This window comes from Seriola lalandi, unplaced genomic scaffold (genome assembly GCF_002814215.2).
Source record: "Seriola lalandi dorsalis isolate HSWRI2012SDOR001 ecotype SW California unplaced genomic scaffold, Sedor1 jcf7180002054952, whole genome shotgun sequence".
Taxonomy (NCBI): Eukaryota; Metazoa; Chordata; class Actinopteri; order Carangiformes; family Carangidae; genus Seriola; species Seriola lalandi.
The window spans coordinates 679,732-699,003 of NW_019525503.1; the positions used below are offsets into that span (position 1 = coordinate 679,732).

At 43.3% G+C, this 19,272-nt stretch overlaps 1 long non-coding RNA gene across 1 annotated transcript; it reads right to left on the reverse strand.

Annotated features, from left to right (window-relative positions):
* Positions 1-773: 773 nt before the first annotated feature.
* Positions 774-3,389, reverse strand: LOC147817481 (uncharacterized). The gene is made up of 2 exons (XR_015436327.1): positions 3,112-3,389; positions 774-1,262 (listed from the first exon to the last, which is right to left on the reverse strand). It is a non-coding gene; the product is annotated as an uncharacterized LOC147817481 (long non-coding RNA).
* Between the last annotated feature and the right edge of the window lie 15,883 nt (positions 3,390-19,272).

Sequence of the window (19,272 nt, forward strand, 5' to 3'; positions counted from 1 at the left end):
GGTTACGCTCCACAGCTTCGCGGGAGAGAGGCGCACAGAAAGAGCAAGAGTTCATTGTTCGTGTCTTTAAAGGGTTAGCACTGCTGCCAAAAGGCTGACAGGACGCCAAAAACCCAGTGCCAGTTTCTTCTTCTTCTTCTTTGAAGAACAAAAACAACAGCATGAAAGCTTTTTGAATGGTGCAAGAGGAGGCTTTGTTAGCGATCAATACAGTGTTCGCTGAAAGATCATGGACTTTTTAATTTCCCATATTATAGGAAGTAAGATTCCCATGTGTTGTTTGATTATAGATCAGGTCTAGGTTCTATATTAATACTGTGAAAGTATCAAAGCCTCAGTCCACAGAGATGCACACAGTCTGTATTCAGAAACTGAGCCTTAAAACCAGCCGTCACAACTTCCTGGAACTTTGTGATGTCACAACTAAACAGTCACCGCCCTCAGCACAACCCCCCCCCCGGACCCGTAGTCCAACCTAGAAAACTACAAGACAGAAAAATGTTGAGGAAATGCCGTCAGATGTCAGGAAGCCAGAATGTCATTGCACAGCCTTCCCAAGGACAATATGAGAGGCCAGTGATTAAAGCCTTTTTCATCTGAAACACCGGAGCATTTCAGACCGAATTAGAACGTCTGTTCGGCTCCTTTCAGCGCTGACTGACCATCGCCATTTTCATTTCAACTTATAGATATTAAAAACTTCAAAGAAAACATCAGACCAAACTTTTAATGACTTGTTTGCTTTGAAAGGAAGAATCAAACTGTTCCTCGCATTCTTGTTCATGGTGGTGATTTTATTCTTTGTCGTTTACACGAAGCTAACTTTTAAAGATTAAGAACCTGTGATGCAGCGATATCCCGCCTTGGTACATTAATATTCTTACAAAAAAACAACATATATTCAATATGATATAAAAAGTAATTTGAAAGACACAAACCCATGACGACACATCGATCACAGATAAAATTATATTAAAATCCAGCAGCAGAAGCAAACACACAGAAGAAGGAGGAGTTTTGGCTTTTTCAGCTACTGGGAAAAATGTGTTTGTTGCTCCTCGTCCTGCTGAGGCTTCTCGTCGACTGAGACAGAGTTTTAACGTCTTACAGAAGTTTGATGACAATTGCAGGCCGGCCATGTTGTCTCCAGCTGGGGATATTTGGCACTGCCTGCTGGAGTTTTTCCAAAGTGTATGTAGGATCTCAGCTGGAGCTTCTGGGGGAAATGACCCTTAAATTACATGCCACCGAACATCTGTGAACTGTAATAACATTAAAAAAGAAAAAAAAGACAATCAGCAACCTTTTGTTTCAGCTGTTTTTCTTGTTTTGTTTTTTATTTGCTCATTCAACTCAGTCATTTTGCTGTTTCCCGGAGAAACTAATGCTGCTAATGGTTGGTAAGATGGTAACAGGCTTTGCAGATTAGTGCTCCAAAAGCGGCTCGGGGATCCCAGGTCCCAGATGTGGAACCCTTCCCTCGTTAGGGAAGTTTGGCTCGACAAAACATTTAGTTATTCCCGCAGGAAAAACTCAAGTTTGTGTTGAGACAACTTTGAAGGCTGAGTCGTAACGTCATGTGTCTCACGCGATCTTAGGGTTAGGGTTAAGAGTGTGTGGCTAATGTGTTTGACAGTGTGCACGTCTCCGTGTGTGTGTGTGAGTTATGGCTTTAATTTTCCCCTTTATGTGACTGTAAATGAATGCTATTTGAATAAAGCTACTGAGGCTCATAAAAGTGCCTGTGTTGAGATAGTGGATCTAGTTAAGTTCCTTCTCACATTCAAAGAGGAGCCAGCTGATGGGCAGCGACAGAGACGAGAGCTGAAAAGAAAATTATTCCACTCGTCTCCATCAGTTATAGTATCTTTAAAGTCTGGTTCTGACTGTTGATGATATATTTTTTGGGCCATCGCCTTTAACACTGACCTGAAAGATCAGGAAGAGGAGCACGACATGAAGTCAAAGCATAATGCGGGTGGAGGCCTCAGTCATCCACGTTTCCACTTCAGCCCCGCGGCAAATTTATTCCTATTACTCATTTGATTTCTTTTTCAGACCGTTGTGGAGAAAAAAAAAAAAAAAAAGACATAAAAGGGGCTCGTTCCAAAACGATATATCAATTCTAATATATCAGTTTCAGAGAGACGTTTTGCTGGCTGACATTCATGAGCCAATTTTTTTGTCGAACGCAGGTGATTATAAAACCAGAAAATGAACCGATTTCCTCATCTTTAGATGATTTTGTGTTGTCATGGTTACAATATAAACCCGCTGGTTTCACATGGGAACCGAACAACGCTCTCCTGTGTCACATCCACCTCGACCTCCTCCGGACGTGGACCATGTCTCTCTTTATACGACGTCACCGACACTTTTTCCCTTTCCCCCTAAAGGATTAACTATGGGTCATAAGAAGCTGCTTCACAAACGTATATAAGTTCGTTTTTAGCAGGAAAAGAGTCTCATACAAACTGGAAATATGTCACTTACCCTCAGTGGGATTAAATAACTATTATTGAATCTAATGAAAATAACTCAACACCAGCTGAAAGTCGAAACATCTCCAGGTGAAATGTTCCTTGCGATTCTGACGGTTCTGAAATGTCAACGTGGTCAAACACACGACGACTCTACAAGCACAGATCCGCTGCTTGTCTTTCTTTTTTCCCCCTCAGTGATTTCATGAAGTGTCTCTTGGGTCACCAGCTATTTTTACCATCTCGCCCTCCGTCTTCCCTCCACCCGCGTCGTAGCGCAGCAGCATTAGCATATGAGTCAGAGCACCAGAGGGCGACACATGCGGTGACGTTTAGTCTCCATGCAAAATGAGGCGAGCAGAGAAAGACGCCTGACTTGCGCGTCAGGCGTCGTTTACTTCAAAACCTGCTCTGTGTGAGTGTGCAGGTGGATTGTGTGTGTGTGTGTGTGTGTGTTTTAACACCACAGGACTTAAGCTGCTCCTTTTAAATAAAATGTCGCTTTTGTCTTTGGATTTCCTCCACAGTCAAATCTGTCCACAGCAGAAGCCGCAGCCTCAGTCCGTCTTTGTCCTGATCTTTCTTTCTTTTTCTTTTGTTTTAGATTTCCTGCAAACAAATCAATACTTACAAAATTCAGCCGTGGAAGGTAAACACGAGCCTCTGTCCCTAGCAAGGTGCCTCCAGCCGAGTAACTCATTTTGCTTTTCCACTAAGCTGACTGAGGAAACGGAGGAAGAAGTGAGCAGCTCGCTCCTGCTTGACAATGTGATATTCACCGTCACTCAACCTCCTGCACCTAAACTGTATTTATTTATCTATTTTTTGTGTTTGTTTTCCACACACATATAAACAAGTCTCCTGCCAGTCACTGGAGAGTGTGTGTGTGCGTGTGTGTGTGTGTGTGTGTGTGTGTGTGTACCATGTGCAGCGATGTGTGTTTATATACTAAAAAGGGCACGTTGTGCAGCAGCTATTATAACCTCTGCAGGGGAAATGCGTGGAATGAGTAAATCAGCAGCCTGTAAGCTCACACACAGATGATTGCACCACCTGAAGCTTCGTCACTTATTGACTAATTGTTTGTCTGCGAGCAACAGCAGCTGGTATCGAGTTCAAGGTGCAAAATCCTGTTACGGACGAACGTGACGTCCCCGGTCTGGTTAGAGAGTAAAGACTGGTTCCTAAATGCCAACACCACCAGGAGCGTTTGGTGTGTACGTGTTGCAGCAAGTGGAACTGAAGCTACTTTTCCCTTTAATATCCGGACACTATAAAAGAGACGAGACCGAAAACATAACCTCCTGATATGTAGCTTTTTTTTTTAGCTGTTTAAATGACACTAATATCCTCCTGATTTTACATTATTGATTATGTGCCTCTGCTGAGGGACAGTAGAATGGTTCAGGCAAGAGAGAAGTTTCTGGGACGTCTTAGAGTTATATTTATGGATTCACTGCTTTATAGGACTTTATAGCGAAACAGTGAGATGAGCATGAGAGGCTTGAAGACGTGAGACATAAATCATGAGCTGGTGTCAGAGGCATCTTTTCCATTTTATGGCACAACATGCTTTCTTGGCCTGCTGCGCCATGTGGGACGGTTTCATTACCTCGTGGGACAGGATGTGAAGAGTTTAATCCTATTAGACATTTATGTTAAATGGCGTCATAATTAGCATCAGCAGTTCCTGAGTTATGGACAAAAATGTGGTCTGTGAGGTCACTGTGACCTTGACCTTTGACCTTTGATCACCCAAATCTGATCAGTTCATCCTTGAGTCCACGCGAACGTTTGTGCCAAATGTGAAGAAGTTCTCTCTCGGTGTCGCGTTTCACGAGAATGGGACTGACCGGCGCCGGCGTGGAGACGTAGAAAGCTAAAGAGGTCACATGGAATATCAGGATCACGCAGGTGTCGTTCTAATTGAACATAAAGATTATATTTGGTTGCTTCCAAATAACATCACTTTAGATTTGCCGTACCTTGTGCTTGAAGGTGCACTCATCGGCCCTGAGTTTATGTAGTGCTAATGATGGCTCGATATAATGCGTCTCTTTAAATTGTTCACAATTAAGAGTGAACTGTTAACAGCTTAAAGGTCATCGCAGTTAATGATGCAGCAGGTTTTGATGGTTTTTAAAGGTGTCTTTCACGTTAGAGAGCTGCTCGTTTTACGCATCATTTAGCTCTGCATAGTTCTGGGCACTGAACGGTCCACGCGCTCCGGCGGCTTCCAGCAGGACCGTGTGTGAAATTAAATATTTGAGGTTGTCCGATTGAAATGTAAAAGCAGTGTAGAGATTAGAAACATGCATTTACTCATTTAACGATCAGGGAATTTTAGAAAAAATTTAAAAAAACCCAGTGATATGATTGATCTATGTCAGCTCACTGTTGGAGTATGTTTGCTTTTAAAATTTTGTTGAACAGTTTAAACTCACAAGTGACAAATACAGGATAAAAGCTGAACGCCAGTAGAACAAGTTGGCAAAAAAGACCAAGTCCAAACTCAAAGTCTGAAATCACACGATTGCAGTTGTGAAACGTTTGTTGGTTTCTCCGACCGATATTACGAACACAGTAAGTTTCACTTTACTTTACTTTTCTGGACATGATGATGACCTGCAGTCGAGGCTGGAGTTTGGATTAAGATGAACACAGACTGTTGACTGACTCTGGCACTTTCCTATTTTATTCACTTCAACATTAGACCATGCGAATAAAGTGTTACCTGTTTACCTCTTGGACCTGGGCCTCCTCCGTAATTAAACCATTTCTAAACGATCGATTAACTTTTCCTCAAACCTCGTATGTTTTCAGCGCGGTCGTGGCAGCGGTTCAGACTGTCAGCTTTAATTGCTTATGTTTTCAGCCGAGAAGAAAATGAAGGAATTTGTGTTTAACTGGAAACGAACGGCACCGAGTCCCGTCATTGGATCATGTTGCAGATCCAGCGGTTAGTCTGCGACTGGCCCTCAGGTGGACCATCTGCCCAGACACACAGACAGATGGCCTAACATATTTACTGGCCCTGGGGCCCCCACACGCAGACGGGCCGGGAGGAAAACTGGAGGCTTTCCACATCAGCCTCATGCAAAATAAACACACACAAACAGACTCTCTCTGTCACAGATGTGCACACAAAAAACACACACAGAGTGGAATGAGATTCTCTGACCGCGCAGACTTTAATATCATCAAAAGAAAATGGCTGAAATGAGAGAGGAGCACGGGGAGTCTAGTGAAATAAAGAGAAGAAGAAAATACCTTTGATGCAGTTTAGTTAGACTCACCTCTCTTCCTGGTCCTGTAATTAAGTTCGATTCATAGCTCTTACACCAGTATGCAAAAGAGTTAGTTTAAAACAAACCATCTGTTAACTGTTCACTGCGGTTTGGTAAAGTGCGGTGACGACTGCGTGAGTCGAACGGTTCAGATACGACTCCTCGAATTAGTCACGAGTTTCTCCAGACGCCGCGATCACAGGTAATAAAAACAAGGTGTGCTCGGAGGACGCCTCCGAGACAAGTCGGAGATGGAAGATATCGTGGTGACAGAATCTGTCCACACACATATAAACACCTGATGGCCGAGATAACACACGCACACGTGCACACACGCACACGTGCACACACACACGCACGCGCAGCTTTCATCCTCTCAACAGTGGGACACAGTGATGTCATGAAAGTGTGGAGAGAATAGTTTGAGTACAGATACAAATAAAACCTATAATTCAGACGTTAAATGTATTTTCTTTGTGTTTATGAACTGTACAGGGTCGTCTATCTCTACCCTCCGATACGACCTGTAGACGCACGCAGCAGCCGTCCCCTCCCGCCGCCGCCATCATCATCCCGGCTGCTAGAGGTCGCCGTACAATAAACTGTAACTATGGGTCATAATCAGCCGCTTGCTCTGACGACCCATGGGATCATCTTTTTATAGGAGGACAGGGTCGCTGAGTACTGTTGGTTTAATCCTAGATATTATCTGTGAAGTGGATTTGACAACAACAATCAAAACAACAACAACAACAACGCACAGTTTCATGCGCTACATCCCGTCCTCCTCTCAGCTGTCTGACCTGTGCTCAGTCCGCCTCGGTTTCTTTTTTCCTTTTTCCTCCGAGCTGCAGCGCTTCTTATCTCCCAAGTCATTTTCCTTTCAGTGATTTTGTAATCAGCTTCTCATCATGACTGTCTCCAGCCCACTCTTAATAGGTTTCCCTGTGGCTAATATCAGCTCCTTGTCTCTGTACACCATTAGCCTCTTTAATGAAAGCATGACCCCCATCTGCGGCCCTGCTTCTGCCTCCCTCTCGGCCCATCCGAAGCTCCAGACATCACAACAGAGGGGTGATGGAAAATGTCACATCTCGTCTTTATTCAATTTGATATTAGCCGTTACGGCTCCTCGGAGGCTCCCGCAGAACTAACGCTGGAAACAGTCACGGAAGCAGGAGCCGTTTGGTTTGTCTCGCTGCTTTTGTTTGTTCCTTGAGCTTGTGTTTGTTTTCTCGGGAGTTTCTTCCACATGGCGGGATCGTAGTATGAGCTCAACATAACAAGCAGAAGCCTGCAGATTTTTTTTTTTTTTTACCTCAGCAGCTGCTGTAGTTCAGCGGCAAAAGACAGACTGAAAGGAAATCTGGATTGGGAAGCAAAACATCCTTCCTACTTTCTTAAAAGACTGGATTAACCCTAGATCGCTTCTGAAATAGGTCAGGCTGAATTGTAGTGCTGTGTGTGTTTCGGTTGCAACACTCTTTGAATTCCTCTCGGTTTCTAAGAGATAATTTGGACTCGACCAACCAAACATTTTATATATTAAACACACATCCGTCTGCTAATTACCCAAACCATTTAAAGATGGATTGACATATCATTCGCAATATTATTGGAATGGAAGAATTCAGATGTTGCAACTGACCCAAACCCCCGGGGACAGTTGCAACCTATTGTAAATACATTAGCTAACTTTAGCTTTTTCCATAAGCGCACAGCACTCTGAAAATATGCACTGTTGTACAATAATATTTATTTAATTAATAATATTTATCAAAGAACAGTTATTGTGTTTTGTTTTGCATAGAACACACGGCAACCTTGAACCAAAATAGGCACAATTAATCTGTTTACTGCTTATGATAAAGAGAACAGGCAGATATATTATAAGACCATGAGAGGCTGACACAACAATTGCCAAACTAACTTGTTTGTTTTCTCGCATACATTAAACTGAGCAATTATTGTTGCATCTGTTGTGCTATGGGACCAAATTAGCTGCATATATTTCCTATTTTGAAACTAAAAATGTGTTGTTGCAACATCAGCCATGACAGAATGATCCTTATTCAGGAGCGCTCACGATTCTCAGCCACAGCTCCAGAACTGCAGCCGCTCCGAACAACCGCTCACACTGCGACGTCCTGACGAAACCCGCCTAACTGTGTCTACAACGTTTCCCAAAAAACACAGTGGGTACAACAGGCGGCACAGCGATTCCCAAAAACATCCAGACCAATGCGGGCCACCAAAATCTAGATCCAAGCGAAACAAACCAAAAATGAACATCATGGGCTAGCTGGACACACTGACCTTGAAACACGCTACCGTATTACGTTGAAGTCAACAAGAGAATGATTTAAAATAATAAAAGTTTTAATGGATTCATACAAAAGGTCAGGACTGTGATAAAAATACAGCTCATGAAATATATGTCATCTGTCTTCCTGGTGTGAGGAGGGTCTCACTGAGCATGTGCAGTATGTGTCATCGCCCTAGCTTGTTTCTGATTGGAGGAATGAGACTTGCTGCAAACCGTCCCCCAGTCTCCCCCCATTTGATTGGACATCAACCTTTCAAAATATGAAGTTCGAAGTTGTATCATGACAGTAATTATTAATGAATCCGAGACAGGAAACGAGTCAGGGGAAGTTTTTCCAAGAGTTATCTTCAGTTTTCTTCAGCACACCGTCAGAAGTTTGGGGCGTGTGCATGAAAGCATCACAGGTAGCGAGGTGAGTCAGAGAGCTGGAGAGAGGGGTAAACAGGTGAGCAGCGCTGAACGGCCTCAGCAGTGAGCAAGAGCTGCACAAGGAGGAAATGTGTTAGTCAGTCACCACCTGCACTGCTTAGAAGCAAGCTAAAGTTTTGTCACTCAATACTTGGGGTGAGTTAGCATGGTATTATATAAAAGCCATGTAGGCGGGAGAAGGTCAGAGCTTTTGTCAATGTCGGATTGAAGCGCACAAGGCTGTGATTACTTCCTGGAAGCAGTGCAGACCCAACACATGCCAAACTCAAAGCAGAAAAGATTTTATGTTTGATTTTTTTTTTTTTTTTTTCCTAATGCTAGAATGAATCAGTGGTTATTCTGCACACTGCTCTGATGTGAATGTAATTGCACCTTTGTTAAACAAGGTTGTTGGTTAAAAAGAGAATATCTGCTCCGCTTTGTCAAGCTGTGGTCGAAAAATATGTTTTGCAAAAGCCAAAGTGCTTTAAAAAGTATTATTTCTAACCACCAATTCACAACTTGCCCCTGCCATCGGCCTGTTTTGCACGTATACGGCTGTTAAATCATTTCACACCTGTGGATCAATAGTGTCGGTGTCTGTTCCTGCAGGTTCACCATGAAATGACACGTTGCTAAGGAATAAGTCCACTTACATCTACACCTGTACGTGTGTCAACAATTTGTACGACGTGCTTTTTGTTCACTTCCTGCGCAGGTGTGAGGTTAGTAATGAATCAGGCAAACAATGTAATCATGAACGACATTCCTTCAGCTGTAAAAGCACAGCAGTGTCCCTCATCCACAGGCCCGTGCTGATGGCAGACAGTGAATCAAACATCTGTGTAAAGGTATCATCGCGGATATATTGGCAGGAATGCACAAACAGATTAAAACATACTTGAGGTTACGATGCTCAAACATGCAGTTTCTTTCCAAATTCCTGCTCAGTGTGGGCTGAAGTCCTGTGAAGTCTGTAAAACCATTTAATTGCTTGAAACCTGTCCTCCCAGCTGTATCATTACTTCCTTGTTCCTCTGGAGCTGTAATCTTGAACACTTCAATAATTAATGACAAACTATTCTTCTAAGTGCTGCTCTGGAGCTGCGGTTCCAACCGCACAACTTTATTACAGATGTGCCCAAACGTGCCGTTTAAAGAAAACACCCGACACGGCTAACAATGCTTATCACGACGAACGCTACGGCTGCTTCTGAGGGAGCGGTTTATCTCCTGAAGTTTAGGGTAACCCTGTAGTTTCCCAGAGGGACTTTTTTTTGCCCCCTTTATTCTACAGTGAGACGTGTGGAACATAAAAAGCTGTAAGTCAGAGACTCCCCGACGCCCCTGAGCCCCGAGCCTGCTGGGACATTTTGGTGATCCAGACATGATTGTTTCTTTTCTCCACTGACACTGTGATATGAGAAAGCCATTTTCTAATACGGCCGCTGTGGAGAGCAGTATAGATGTGATGTGGTTGGAAAGCATCAACATAATGTGGATTTAAAGGGGAAAAAAACAGTGAGAAAGAGATATATTTTTAAAAGTAACTGTGGCCACGAGCTCAAGCGCTCTTAGAGTTAGATGAATTTCTTTGCCAGTGCTGGGGGTCCCTCTGCGGGGGATGTTGTACGTATTTTAGCAGAAAACAGATTTGTTGTCTATGAATTTTGTGTATAATGTATTTGGAACTCGCCAGATACGTAAATTAAATGAATAAAAGTGTTTCTATCAACTGTAATTTTATATATATAGCGCCGTCTGTCTACTCTGTCTGTGCGTGCGACTGTAGTATGGGAAGACTGTACTTATGGCAAATAAACTACAGTTAATACATGGTTACACTTACTACACTACACTTACTAAATAAAACATCAATGAGATTACTGTGAATGTGCTGTCTGCAAGACAAACATTCAAATCCTGTCTTTGTATGACGATGCTATTCCAAGTCATTCTTAGCAAAATAGCGACTTGGAGCATTTTGCTTTTCTGTCTGTTTCCCTTCATGTCAGTGTGAGTGACCAGCATCACAAGGTGTGGAATCTAATCCAATATGGATGTAACTCCCGGGGGAAGCTGTGCTGATGAAATCATGCATCTGTTGCATGTCTGTCAGCTCTGGAAGAGGGAGCCAGCTCTGTCCGTCTTCCTGGGGTTCCTCAGGTTTATTTTTCCCCTCATTAAAAGTTTATTTTTCATTTTGATCCAAACTGAGGGTCTCTGAGGCTCGAGGTGCTGAATGTCGTAAAGCTCGGCAAACTTGCGATTTGTGACCCGGGGACGGAGACGGGGGGAAAAAAGTGATGATGCTCATCAGTCGAACATTTCATTCAGATTCAAGATATGAAGAAGGCCAAGCGACCGTGCGGTAGATGCTCCCTGTTTCTCGCAGCTTGGCTCAGTGTCGTTAATGGCGGTTGGTAAAAACTGAAACTGGTTTCCTGAGAAAAACACACAGTGAACTCTTCGCTTCTTTAAATCAGAGCGCAGGGGAAGGATCACGAGAGAGGAGACGGGGACGATGATGCGTGTGGTCTGCATCGCTCTGCGTCTCCTAGAAACACAACTGCGAATACACCTCCCACCTCACCACCCACCCACATCAAAACACACCGATACACACTGATACACACACACACACACACACACCTGCCTCCATGCTCATCTTCTCCTGCCTACCACTTTCTCTACCACCCACCCTCCCTCCTCTCCTCTGCGGGTGCTGATACGGTGCACTAATCACCAGCATAATAAATCAATGGCCCAGCCAATAACCATTACTTCAAATTAGAGCTGCTTGCTCCTGTGAGGGAAAGCAGCTGACACCTTCATAAAGGCGCCTTTCATTAGCGGCTATCGACCTGGACCGAGCTAGCACAGAAACCTGCAGGACAACAAGCGCGGCGGGAGGCGGGAACGGCGGGAGGGAGAGGTGAAAGAGAGACGTAAGAGACAGACTGCTACAGGAAGAAAATCCTAAAGTTGTTTCCAGTAAATAAATCTTGGCTGCAAATAAATTCCCTCTGCCAGAATTTATCCTCCTTTAACAGATGGGATTGGGTTCACTGCTTCTGAGAGGCAGAATTACTGTACATGTGAGTGTGTGTGTGTGTGTGTGTGCACTTGTTTTGAAGCAGGGAAGGGATTGGAGGATGCATAAAATGGCAGCCTCTCTGTGTCTCTCTTTCTTTCCATCTCTTTCACTCCCCCTCGATCTGTCGGAAGCACAGAACTGGTGCATCGATGTAGGTCACATGTAAATCAGCGCGGCGGGTCGAGTTGGCGTTGCCTCCCTGGTGGGATGCCCCGGCTGAGACATCATGCATCATCTCAGCTTGCTTATTGTAAGGCAGCCACTCACACTGTTGGTTTATAGATCACTTATGTAAGGGCAGTCTTATGTGTGTTTTTTTTTTTCGTTAAGGCTGGCGTTCACTCACTGACCCACAGATGGCAGTGTGGGATAGTCGGTCTGGGCTGCTGGTCATGGCTGTCCGGTCTGCTGCTTGAGACAGGCAAACAGGCAGGTCCAGGTCAACACACACACACACACACGCACACGCACACGCACACACACACACCTCTGCTCAGCTGGGGTGGCTGGTGGGTTAATTGCTGCTCTGTGCTTGCGTGAGGGACAGTCCTCGCCACAACGATTTAACTGGCGAAGCACTGCTCGATCTTTGAGGGAGGGGCTCAGGATACAAACCTGTCTAACCGGAGGCTGCTGCTCTTGTATTATCTCCTACACTCAGTCGGCAGCTACATCAGAACATGTTCCTGGATTGTGTTCAGTTTAGGTGCCGACAAAACAACCTAATTTGGTCCTTCAGGTGTGGAGATTAGTTTCACGGTTCTGTCAGAGAACAATCCCAACACTGACTGAAGAGGAACATTATGGAAGAACCTTCTTTCTCATGTAAAGTCTGCAGAACTGTCTTTAATGGATCTGCATAAGTACTATCTCAGATTCTTAGAGGTGGATAAATGACGTTTATGTGCGATTGCCCTGATCACAGCCACTTCTTAAGGCATCAGCTGAGGGTTGATTGTGATGCTGCAGGTACAGTAGGTCTGCATGACTCCAACGAAGGAACAGTGAGCTTGAAATAACATTTCCCACGATTTGGATTTTTCTCTTTTTTTTGCATCACAAACCGCAAAAACTACCTTAAGAGGTTAGGGAGTTTCCTCCGTGTCCCTGCAACACTTTTATATTATAAGAGATATATTTATATTATAAGAGAGGGATCATACGTCATGGGGCTGAAAGTATGAAGTTTGTCCTCAGGGTGGCAGCGGAGAAAAGCCAGAAAAAATTTAAATTGAAAGCGTGTGTGCCCATTAAATTGGAGGCATCGGAGGTGCAGAGATGACATTTTAGCCTTAGGTTGGTGCTGAAGAGTTTATCAAGTGCTTCACGCTGCTATTGTAAACATGCTGCTTCAAGTTGATGATGCTTCCCACCATCTAAGACTATCAAAGGCTCTCTACTGTGCATGTTATATTTTTTTTTGCAGACTTGGTAACAGTTTAAGTGCAGTTCACATCCAAACGTCAAACCCTTTGGAACCCAAATAATGAGCGATAACTGTGGAAATATGTCACTAATGGTGAGTAGCAGTTAAATTTTACAGTTTAGTCCCACTGTATGAATCCCCCGCCGCCCTCAGAATACACTGATATAATATCAAATTTCACACTTAATTATTTCTTCGGCAGGAAGAAATGGAATTTGTTAAACAAGCCACTTCAGAAACAAAATACTAGAAATGAGCCAAATCTAAAGGTGCATTAGAGATGTAATATATATATATATATATATATACACACACACACACTATATTGCCAAAAGTATTGGCTCACCAGCCTTGACCCGCATATGAACTTGTGAGTGACATCCCATTCTTAATCCATAGGGTTTAATATGACGTCGGTCCACCCTTTGCAGCTATAACAGATTCAACTCTTTTGGGAAAGCTTTCCACAAGGTGTAGGAGTGTGTTTATGGGAATTTTTGACCATTCTTCCAGAAGCGCATTTGTGATGTCACACACTGATGTTGGACGAGAAGGCCTGGCTCTCAGTCTCCGCTCTAATTCATCCCAAAGGTGTTCTATCGGGTTGAGGTCAGGACTCTGTGCAGGCCAGTCAAGTTCATCCACACCAAACTCTCTCATCCATGTCTTTATGGACCTTGCTTTGTGCACTGGTGCACAGTCATGTTGGAACAGGAAGGGGTCATCCCCAAACTGTTCGCACAAAGTTGGGAGCATGGAATTGTCCAAAATCTCTTGGTATGCTGAAGCATTCACAGTTCCTTTCACTGGAACTGAGGGGCCAAGCCCAGCTCCTGGAAAACACCATAATCCCCCCTCCACCAAACTTTACACTTGGCACAATGCAGTCAGACAAGTACCGTTCTCCTGGCAACCGCCAAACCCAGACTCATCGATCAGATCGCCAGATGGTGAAGCGCGATTCGTCACTCCAGAGAACGCGTCTCCACTGCTCTAGAGTCCAGTGGCGGCGTGCTTTACACCCCTGCATCCGACGCTTTGCATCGCACTCAGTGATGAATGGCTTGATTTTATACAGCTGTGGCCATGGAAGTGATTGGGACACCTGGTTTCAATTATTTGGACGTGTGAGTGAATACTTTTGGCAATATACTGTACATATATATAATATCCCCCTCTCATTGGATTGCATTGCATGCTAGGGTAAATTTGATTGGCTTCACTTGGAGTTGCTGGGTCTCAATGCTGATCTGAAGTAAAGTTTTGATATCAGAACCTTATGGTTGCTGCCCAAACAACACACAGTGTTTCTACCAGCCTGGGTAAAATCCAGGGGGCACTTCAGCTTCTGAAGGGGGGCATGCCAGGAAAAAGTTTGAGAACCACTGCTGTGGAGGCACAATGGTGCTAAACCTGGCAAACTCAGCGTGATGGCAAGACTCTGTATACAGTTATTATATCTGGCTGTTGCTCGCCAAGAAATATCTCCAACACACAACTTCCTGTAAAATCACAAAATGTAAGTTGGACATTTCTGTTTGTGTGTAGGTTGACCGGATTAGAGACAAGTTACAAGGTATTTTATTCATATTATATGCTGAACTATTCGTTCTTTTATATTAGGGTTAGTGAAGACTACAAACGTGTTGACCTGCAAACACCTCCTCATGTTTTTTGAAGGGAACATAGCATGAATTTATTTATCTCTCTCTCTCTTTAGTACGGTGCCAAACATTTATCTTTATTTGAGCTGCTGAATTATAATGTTAAACATAACTCAAGTCTCTGTAATGGAGAGGACAACCCAGTTCCCCACTGACTGGCAATCTACCAGTAACTTCATCTCATCACATCTTCCCACCAACTGGCTTCGCTGTCCCACGCCTGTCTCACAGCAAATTTTATTGATGGCGCCACCTTACACAAGACAGGAAAGTGAGTCAGTTCGATTTTCTGCAGCAATCTTGTGTAATTTTTATACCTTTCTCTCTTCTCAGGGCAGTCGAAGGTAGCGGTTAGTGTATCATAATTAAAGGGAAATTGGCAATAGTCGAACAAGGATTGAAAAAGGCAATTAAAAGTACTGCCAGATGAACTGCCTGAACCTAGCTCAATCAATGAAAACACCAGGGACTCTTTATTGTGAAAAGAAAGATAATAGATAGATAATTTCATAACATTCTCCTTACTCAGTGTAGGTGGCTGCTCTGGATGGGTAATTTCTGATAAAAAAAAAAATAGATATGAGAGCTCACAGAAAGAAAAGCACAAGTGGAGGTGAGTGGAAGGTGGATGAAGGAGAGAGGGAGAGAGAGGAGCTGGAAAGCACAGTATTTGTAAAGTGAAAAGACTTAAAGACAACTTTTATTGTCGAGCTTTCCGTCCTTCCTGCACTTGGACGTGTCTATTCTGCTTTGCTTTGCTTTCACAGCAATAACAGGCAAAATCCACATCTTGGTTTTGCAGGAATCCAAGGCTGTACTTTTCACACTTCTCTCGCTGCTGCTCACAGCCTTTTCTGTTGGCATTTTAAAGAGGTATCTAAATCTAATTTGGTGTCTTATTCAAGTACATATGCTGTAAACTTCAGCTGCTGCAGGATTAAAACTTGTGGTTTGTGTTGGGTCTCGCTAGTTCTGTGGCCCTGTCCTGATTGAAACTACACACTGATACATCAGGCACCTGCCCATCACAAAATTACATGATCAAGCTGCTGCTTACCTCTGACCTCATGATGGTCGAAAGGTCTGGAAGCAAGGAAAACTACATTTTAGCTATGCTAGCGTCTCCTCTCTACTTTGTGTATTGTGCGGATTAGGAAATGTGAGCTAGCTGAACTTTGCCGTCATTACTGATGTGAAAGTTAGCATGTTAGCACACTAAACTAAGATGGTGACCACGGTGAACATTATGCTAAACTTCAGCATGTTAGCCTTAGCGATCTGAGCGTGTTAGCATGCTGGTGTTAGCATTTAGCTCAAAGCAACACTGAGTGTAACATGCACTGTTCTTTCTGGATGTCCCGGTATGTTCAGACACAAAACCAACGTGGTCGGGCTTCAGAAAAGATTGTGGTTTGGAAGTACTTCCTTAAGGAGTTAGAGAATCTCCGTTGTCATGGTAACAACAATAAAGACACGGTTACGGTTGTGAGACGGCCACGGATGAAAGATACAACATTGCTAGGTTTCACACAACAGTGGTCTCCTGTGTGAAAGCCACAGTACAGTGTATTTTAGCCTCGAGTCTGTGCATCTGATCTCACCACTAAATCTAAAGCTACACACACACACACACACACACACACACACACACACACAGCTAACAGCCCACCTCTCTATCTCTTCAGCTGAAGCCAATCCCAAGTTTGCATCAAACAAACTATGATTGTCAACAGGTTTGGCAAATCCTTAAGACAACCAGGAGCCGTGGAACACGCTTATAAACAGTATCAAATCACTTTGTAGTTCGCAAAACACAAGCAATCACAGATGCACGGCAGATGGTTTCCTTTGCTGCCTTCATTGAAAAACTACATCGCTAAATGATGGAGTAATTAAGCTGCAAAACTTCAGGCCAAATGCTGGTTTTCTCAAATGACCTATGACACTTTTTCAGCCACTTTATTGTGCGGTAACAACACATCTGTCAGCTGCTGCTTCACACAGATGCTGCAAACCTGCTATTTTTATTTATTTTGTGTGTGTGTGTATAACTGTAGGAGTGTATTATCTGTGAACTGATTACCTCCGAAGGTCAAGATGTTTTTCATTTTGCGCTCTAACAGCTTTGACTTGCTAAAAGCCCTGAAATCTAGAGAGTGGTACACTCTAACATATGAAATATGAATGTAATTCTTGGTTTTTATGTGCATGTACTGCCATGGCGAACAGCACAGAGTCTCTTTATTCATTTATTTAAATGATATTCCTGCTTTTGGAATAACTTGAGGGTTTGATGTAAACACTGTTTAAAAATCATTGTTTTGTTCTGTGTGTGTGTGTGTGTGTGTGTGAGAGTGAGTGAGTGGAACAAAATGGAACAAAATGTCGCTCACTGAGGGTGGTGCCTATGGGATGGCAATGTTGCACAATAGAAGAGATTGTGTTATTTAAGGGGGAAAACACACTGTGCTGGTGACGTGAACTGTCAGGTCACAGTAGGTGTTGATTTGTGTGAGCGTGTCCTTGAGTAGAGTCCTGAACTCACTTGTTCCTGCGTGACCACTCTGGACCTCGTGTATGTCTAGATATGCAAAAGTCCTTAGTTACACAATTTCAAAAAAAAAAAAAGGAAGTATGTTGCTTTAGAATTTAAATAAAAATGATAATAAAAGAGAAACTAGCAGTTTCAGTTTGCATCCTGGTAAAACTATAGAATTGGCCATTTGTTGTGTTTTCTTTTACTTTCTTTTACCATGCAAGCCAAGCGGCTCCATGAGACTGGACTTTGACTCGGCGGTGCTTTGAGCTAAATGCTAATAGCAACATGCTAACATGCTAAAGTTTAGTATTATGTTTACCGTGGTCGTTGTCTTAATTTAGTGCGGTAACACGCGCTAAACTTTAACATTAGCAATGAAGACAAAGTACAGCTAATAGATTTTCAGGTATTTACTTTTAGGATAAATAGAATTTTTTACATGATGATGGCGCTAAACGACTTATTTATTTTGATAAGCAACTGTTAGCCTGACTAGCCTCCCTGTCGCCAGTTATTTCTGTCCTGCACGAAGAATATGGAAACTCTCGATACAGTATCTCCACCACTGCTGACAAACATCACTGTCGGAGTCATGAATTCACCGTAGCGGGTCTGGACAATGACAGATCGGATTAGATACGGGACTCTGAGATGGCAGGGGACTGGAAGCTTTTCTGGCTGCAAGCGTACTTACTTACTTATTAAGCAGTTTAATCAAGTTTTCAATTACAGTTCCTTTGGCTACAACACCTCCTAAAGGATTGCTCCTAACCAAGCCTCGCCGTCAGCCAAATGATTGTGTGGCGAGCTGGACAGCAGAGCAAAAAAAAAAAAAAGCTGCGGGATATGAGCTAAGTCCCTATTCTCTCACTCTCCCTCACTTTATCCACAGTAATCCGCGAGAGCCCCGGATGATAATGGGTAATGGATCTCCAGACCCCTCCCTTCCAGAAACACACACGCACACACACACACACGCACACGCACACAGACACACACACACACACACACACACACTCAGCCATGATGCTGAAGGTGCAGGTTGCTGCGTCTAACATACTGCGTCCCCGGACCTTGTATCCACAGCGATTAACTGGCTAACAGGATTATTCCATCCTCCATCTCTCCATCCATACATTCCATCATTTGTTATCCTTTCCCCCCTTTGAAGCAGGTTTTTTTTTTTTTTTTTTTTACCTCCCTTGCCACAGGTATTGGGAAACGTGAGACATGGGAAATACTGAGGTGTTTAAAATGGGAGAAGTTCATGAACAACTTTCACTGCAAAAATAAAAAAGTAAAAGAGTGACTTGGTGAGTCAGTTATATTGGGCTCGTGGGTTGTGGTGTTAATAACACTTAGCCTGTTCCCCAATTTCACTTAACTGTTTATTTATCTTTCTTTTTATTTATTTGTTTTTTACATGGGAAACATTTTTTTTCCAGTAAGTTCTACATAAAGCGTCTGTTTGTGCTTCAAACCCCTGACTGGAGGAGTGCTGGTTTGAGCGTGGCAGCCAACGCCGGCTTTAATCAACGGCTTGAGAGGCACGTTGACAAAATACCACTTGTACCAACAGCAGTGTGAACGATGTGGACTAATAAACACATATTTAACTTTTTTTTTTTTTTTGTTGGCTGAATCCAGTTGGAGTCGGCACCAGGACTTCACTGTACCATTGAAGTGAGTTTCCCTGCTGTTGCCAAATGGAGTGCAGCCAATGTAGTTTCCTGTTTTGTACTAACAGGACATGATACAATACAGACACTAAGCTGCTTAGTCAAGCTGCAACTTTTGAATGCTATTTTAAAATTAAAAATAAAAGAAAATCAGACGTAAAAGCTTAAAGAAATCACGACTGCGGTATTTTCTGACGGATTTTTTTATGTCGTGGGAGAAAACATGAAAACGTCTTGACCTTGTGTTAACCAGCAATTCAACCAAAAACACATTCAGAAAACCCCACAGACTTCAGGACGAGGGAACGCGAGGCGCTTCTTTGGCACAGTTACAATCTGTAATTTAGAGGTCACCTTGATAATCCG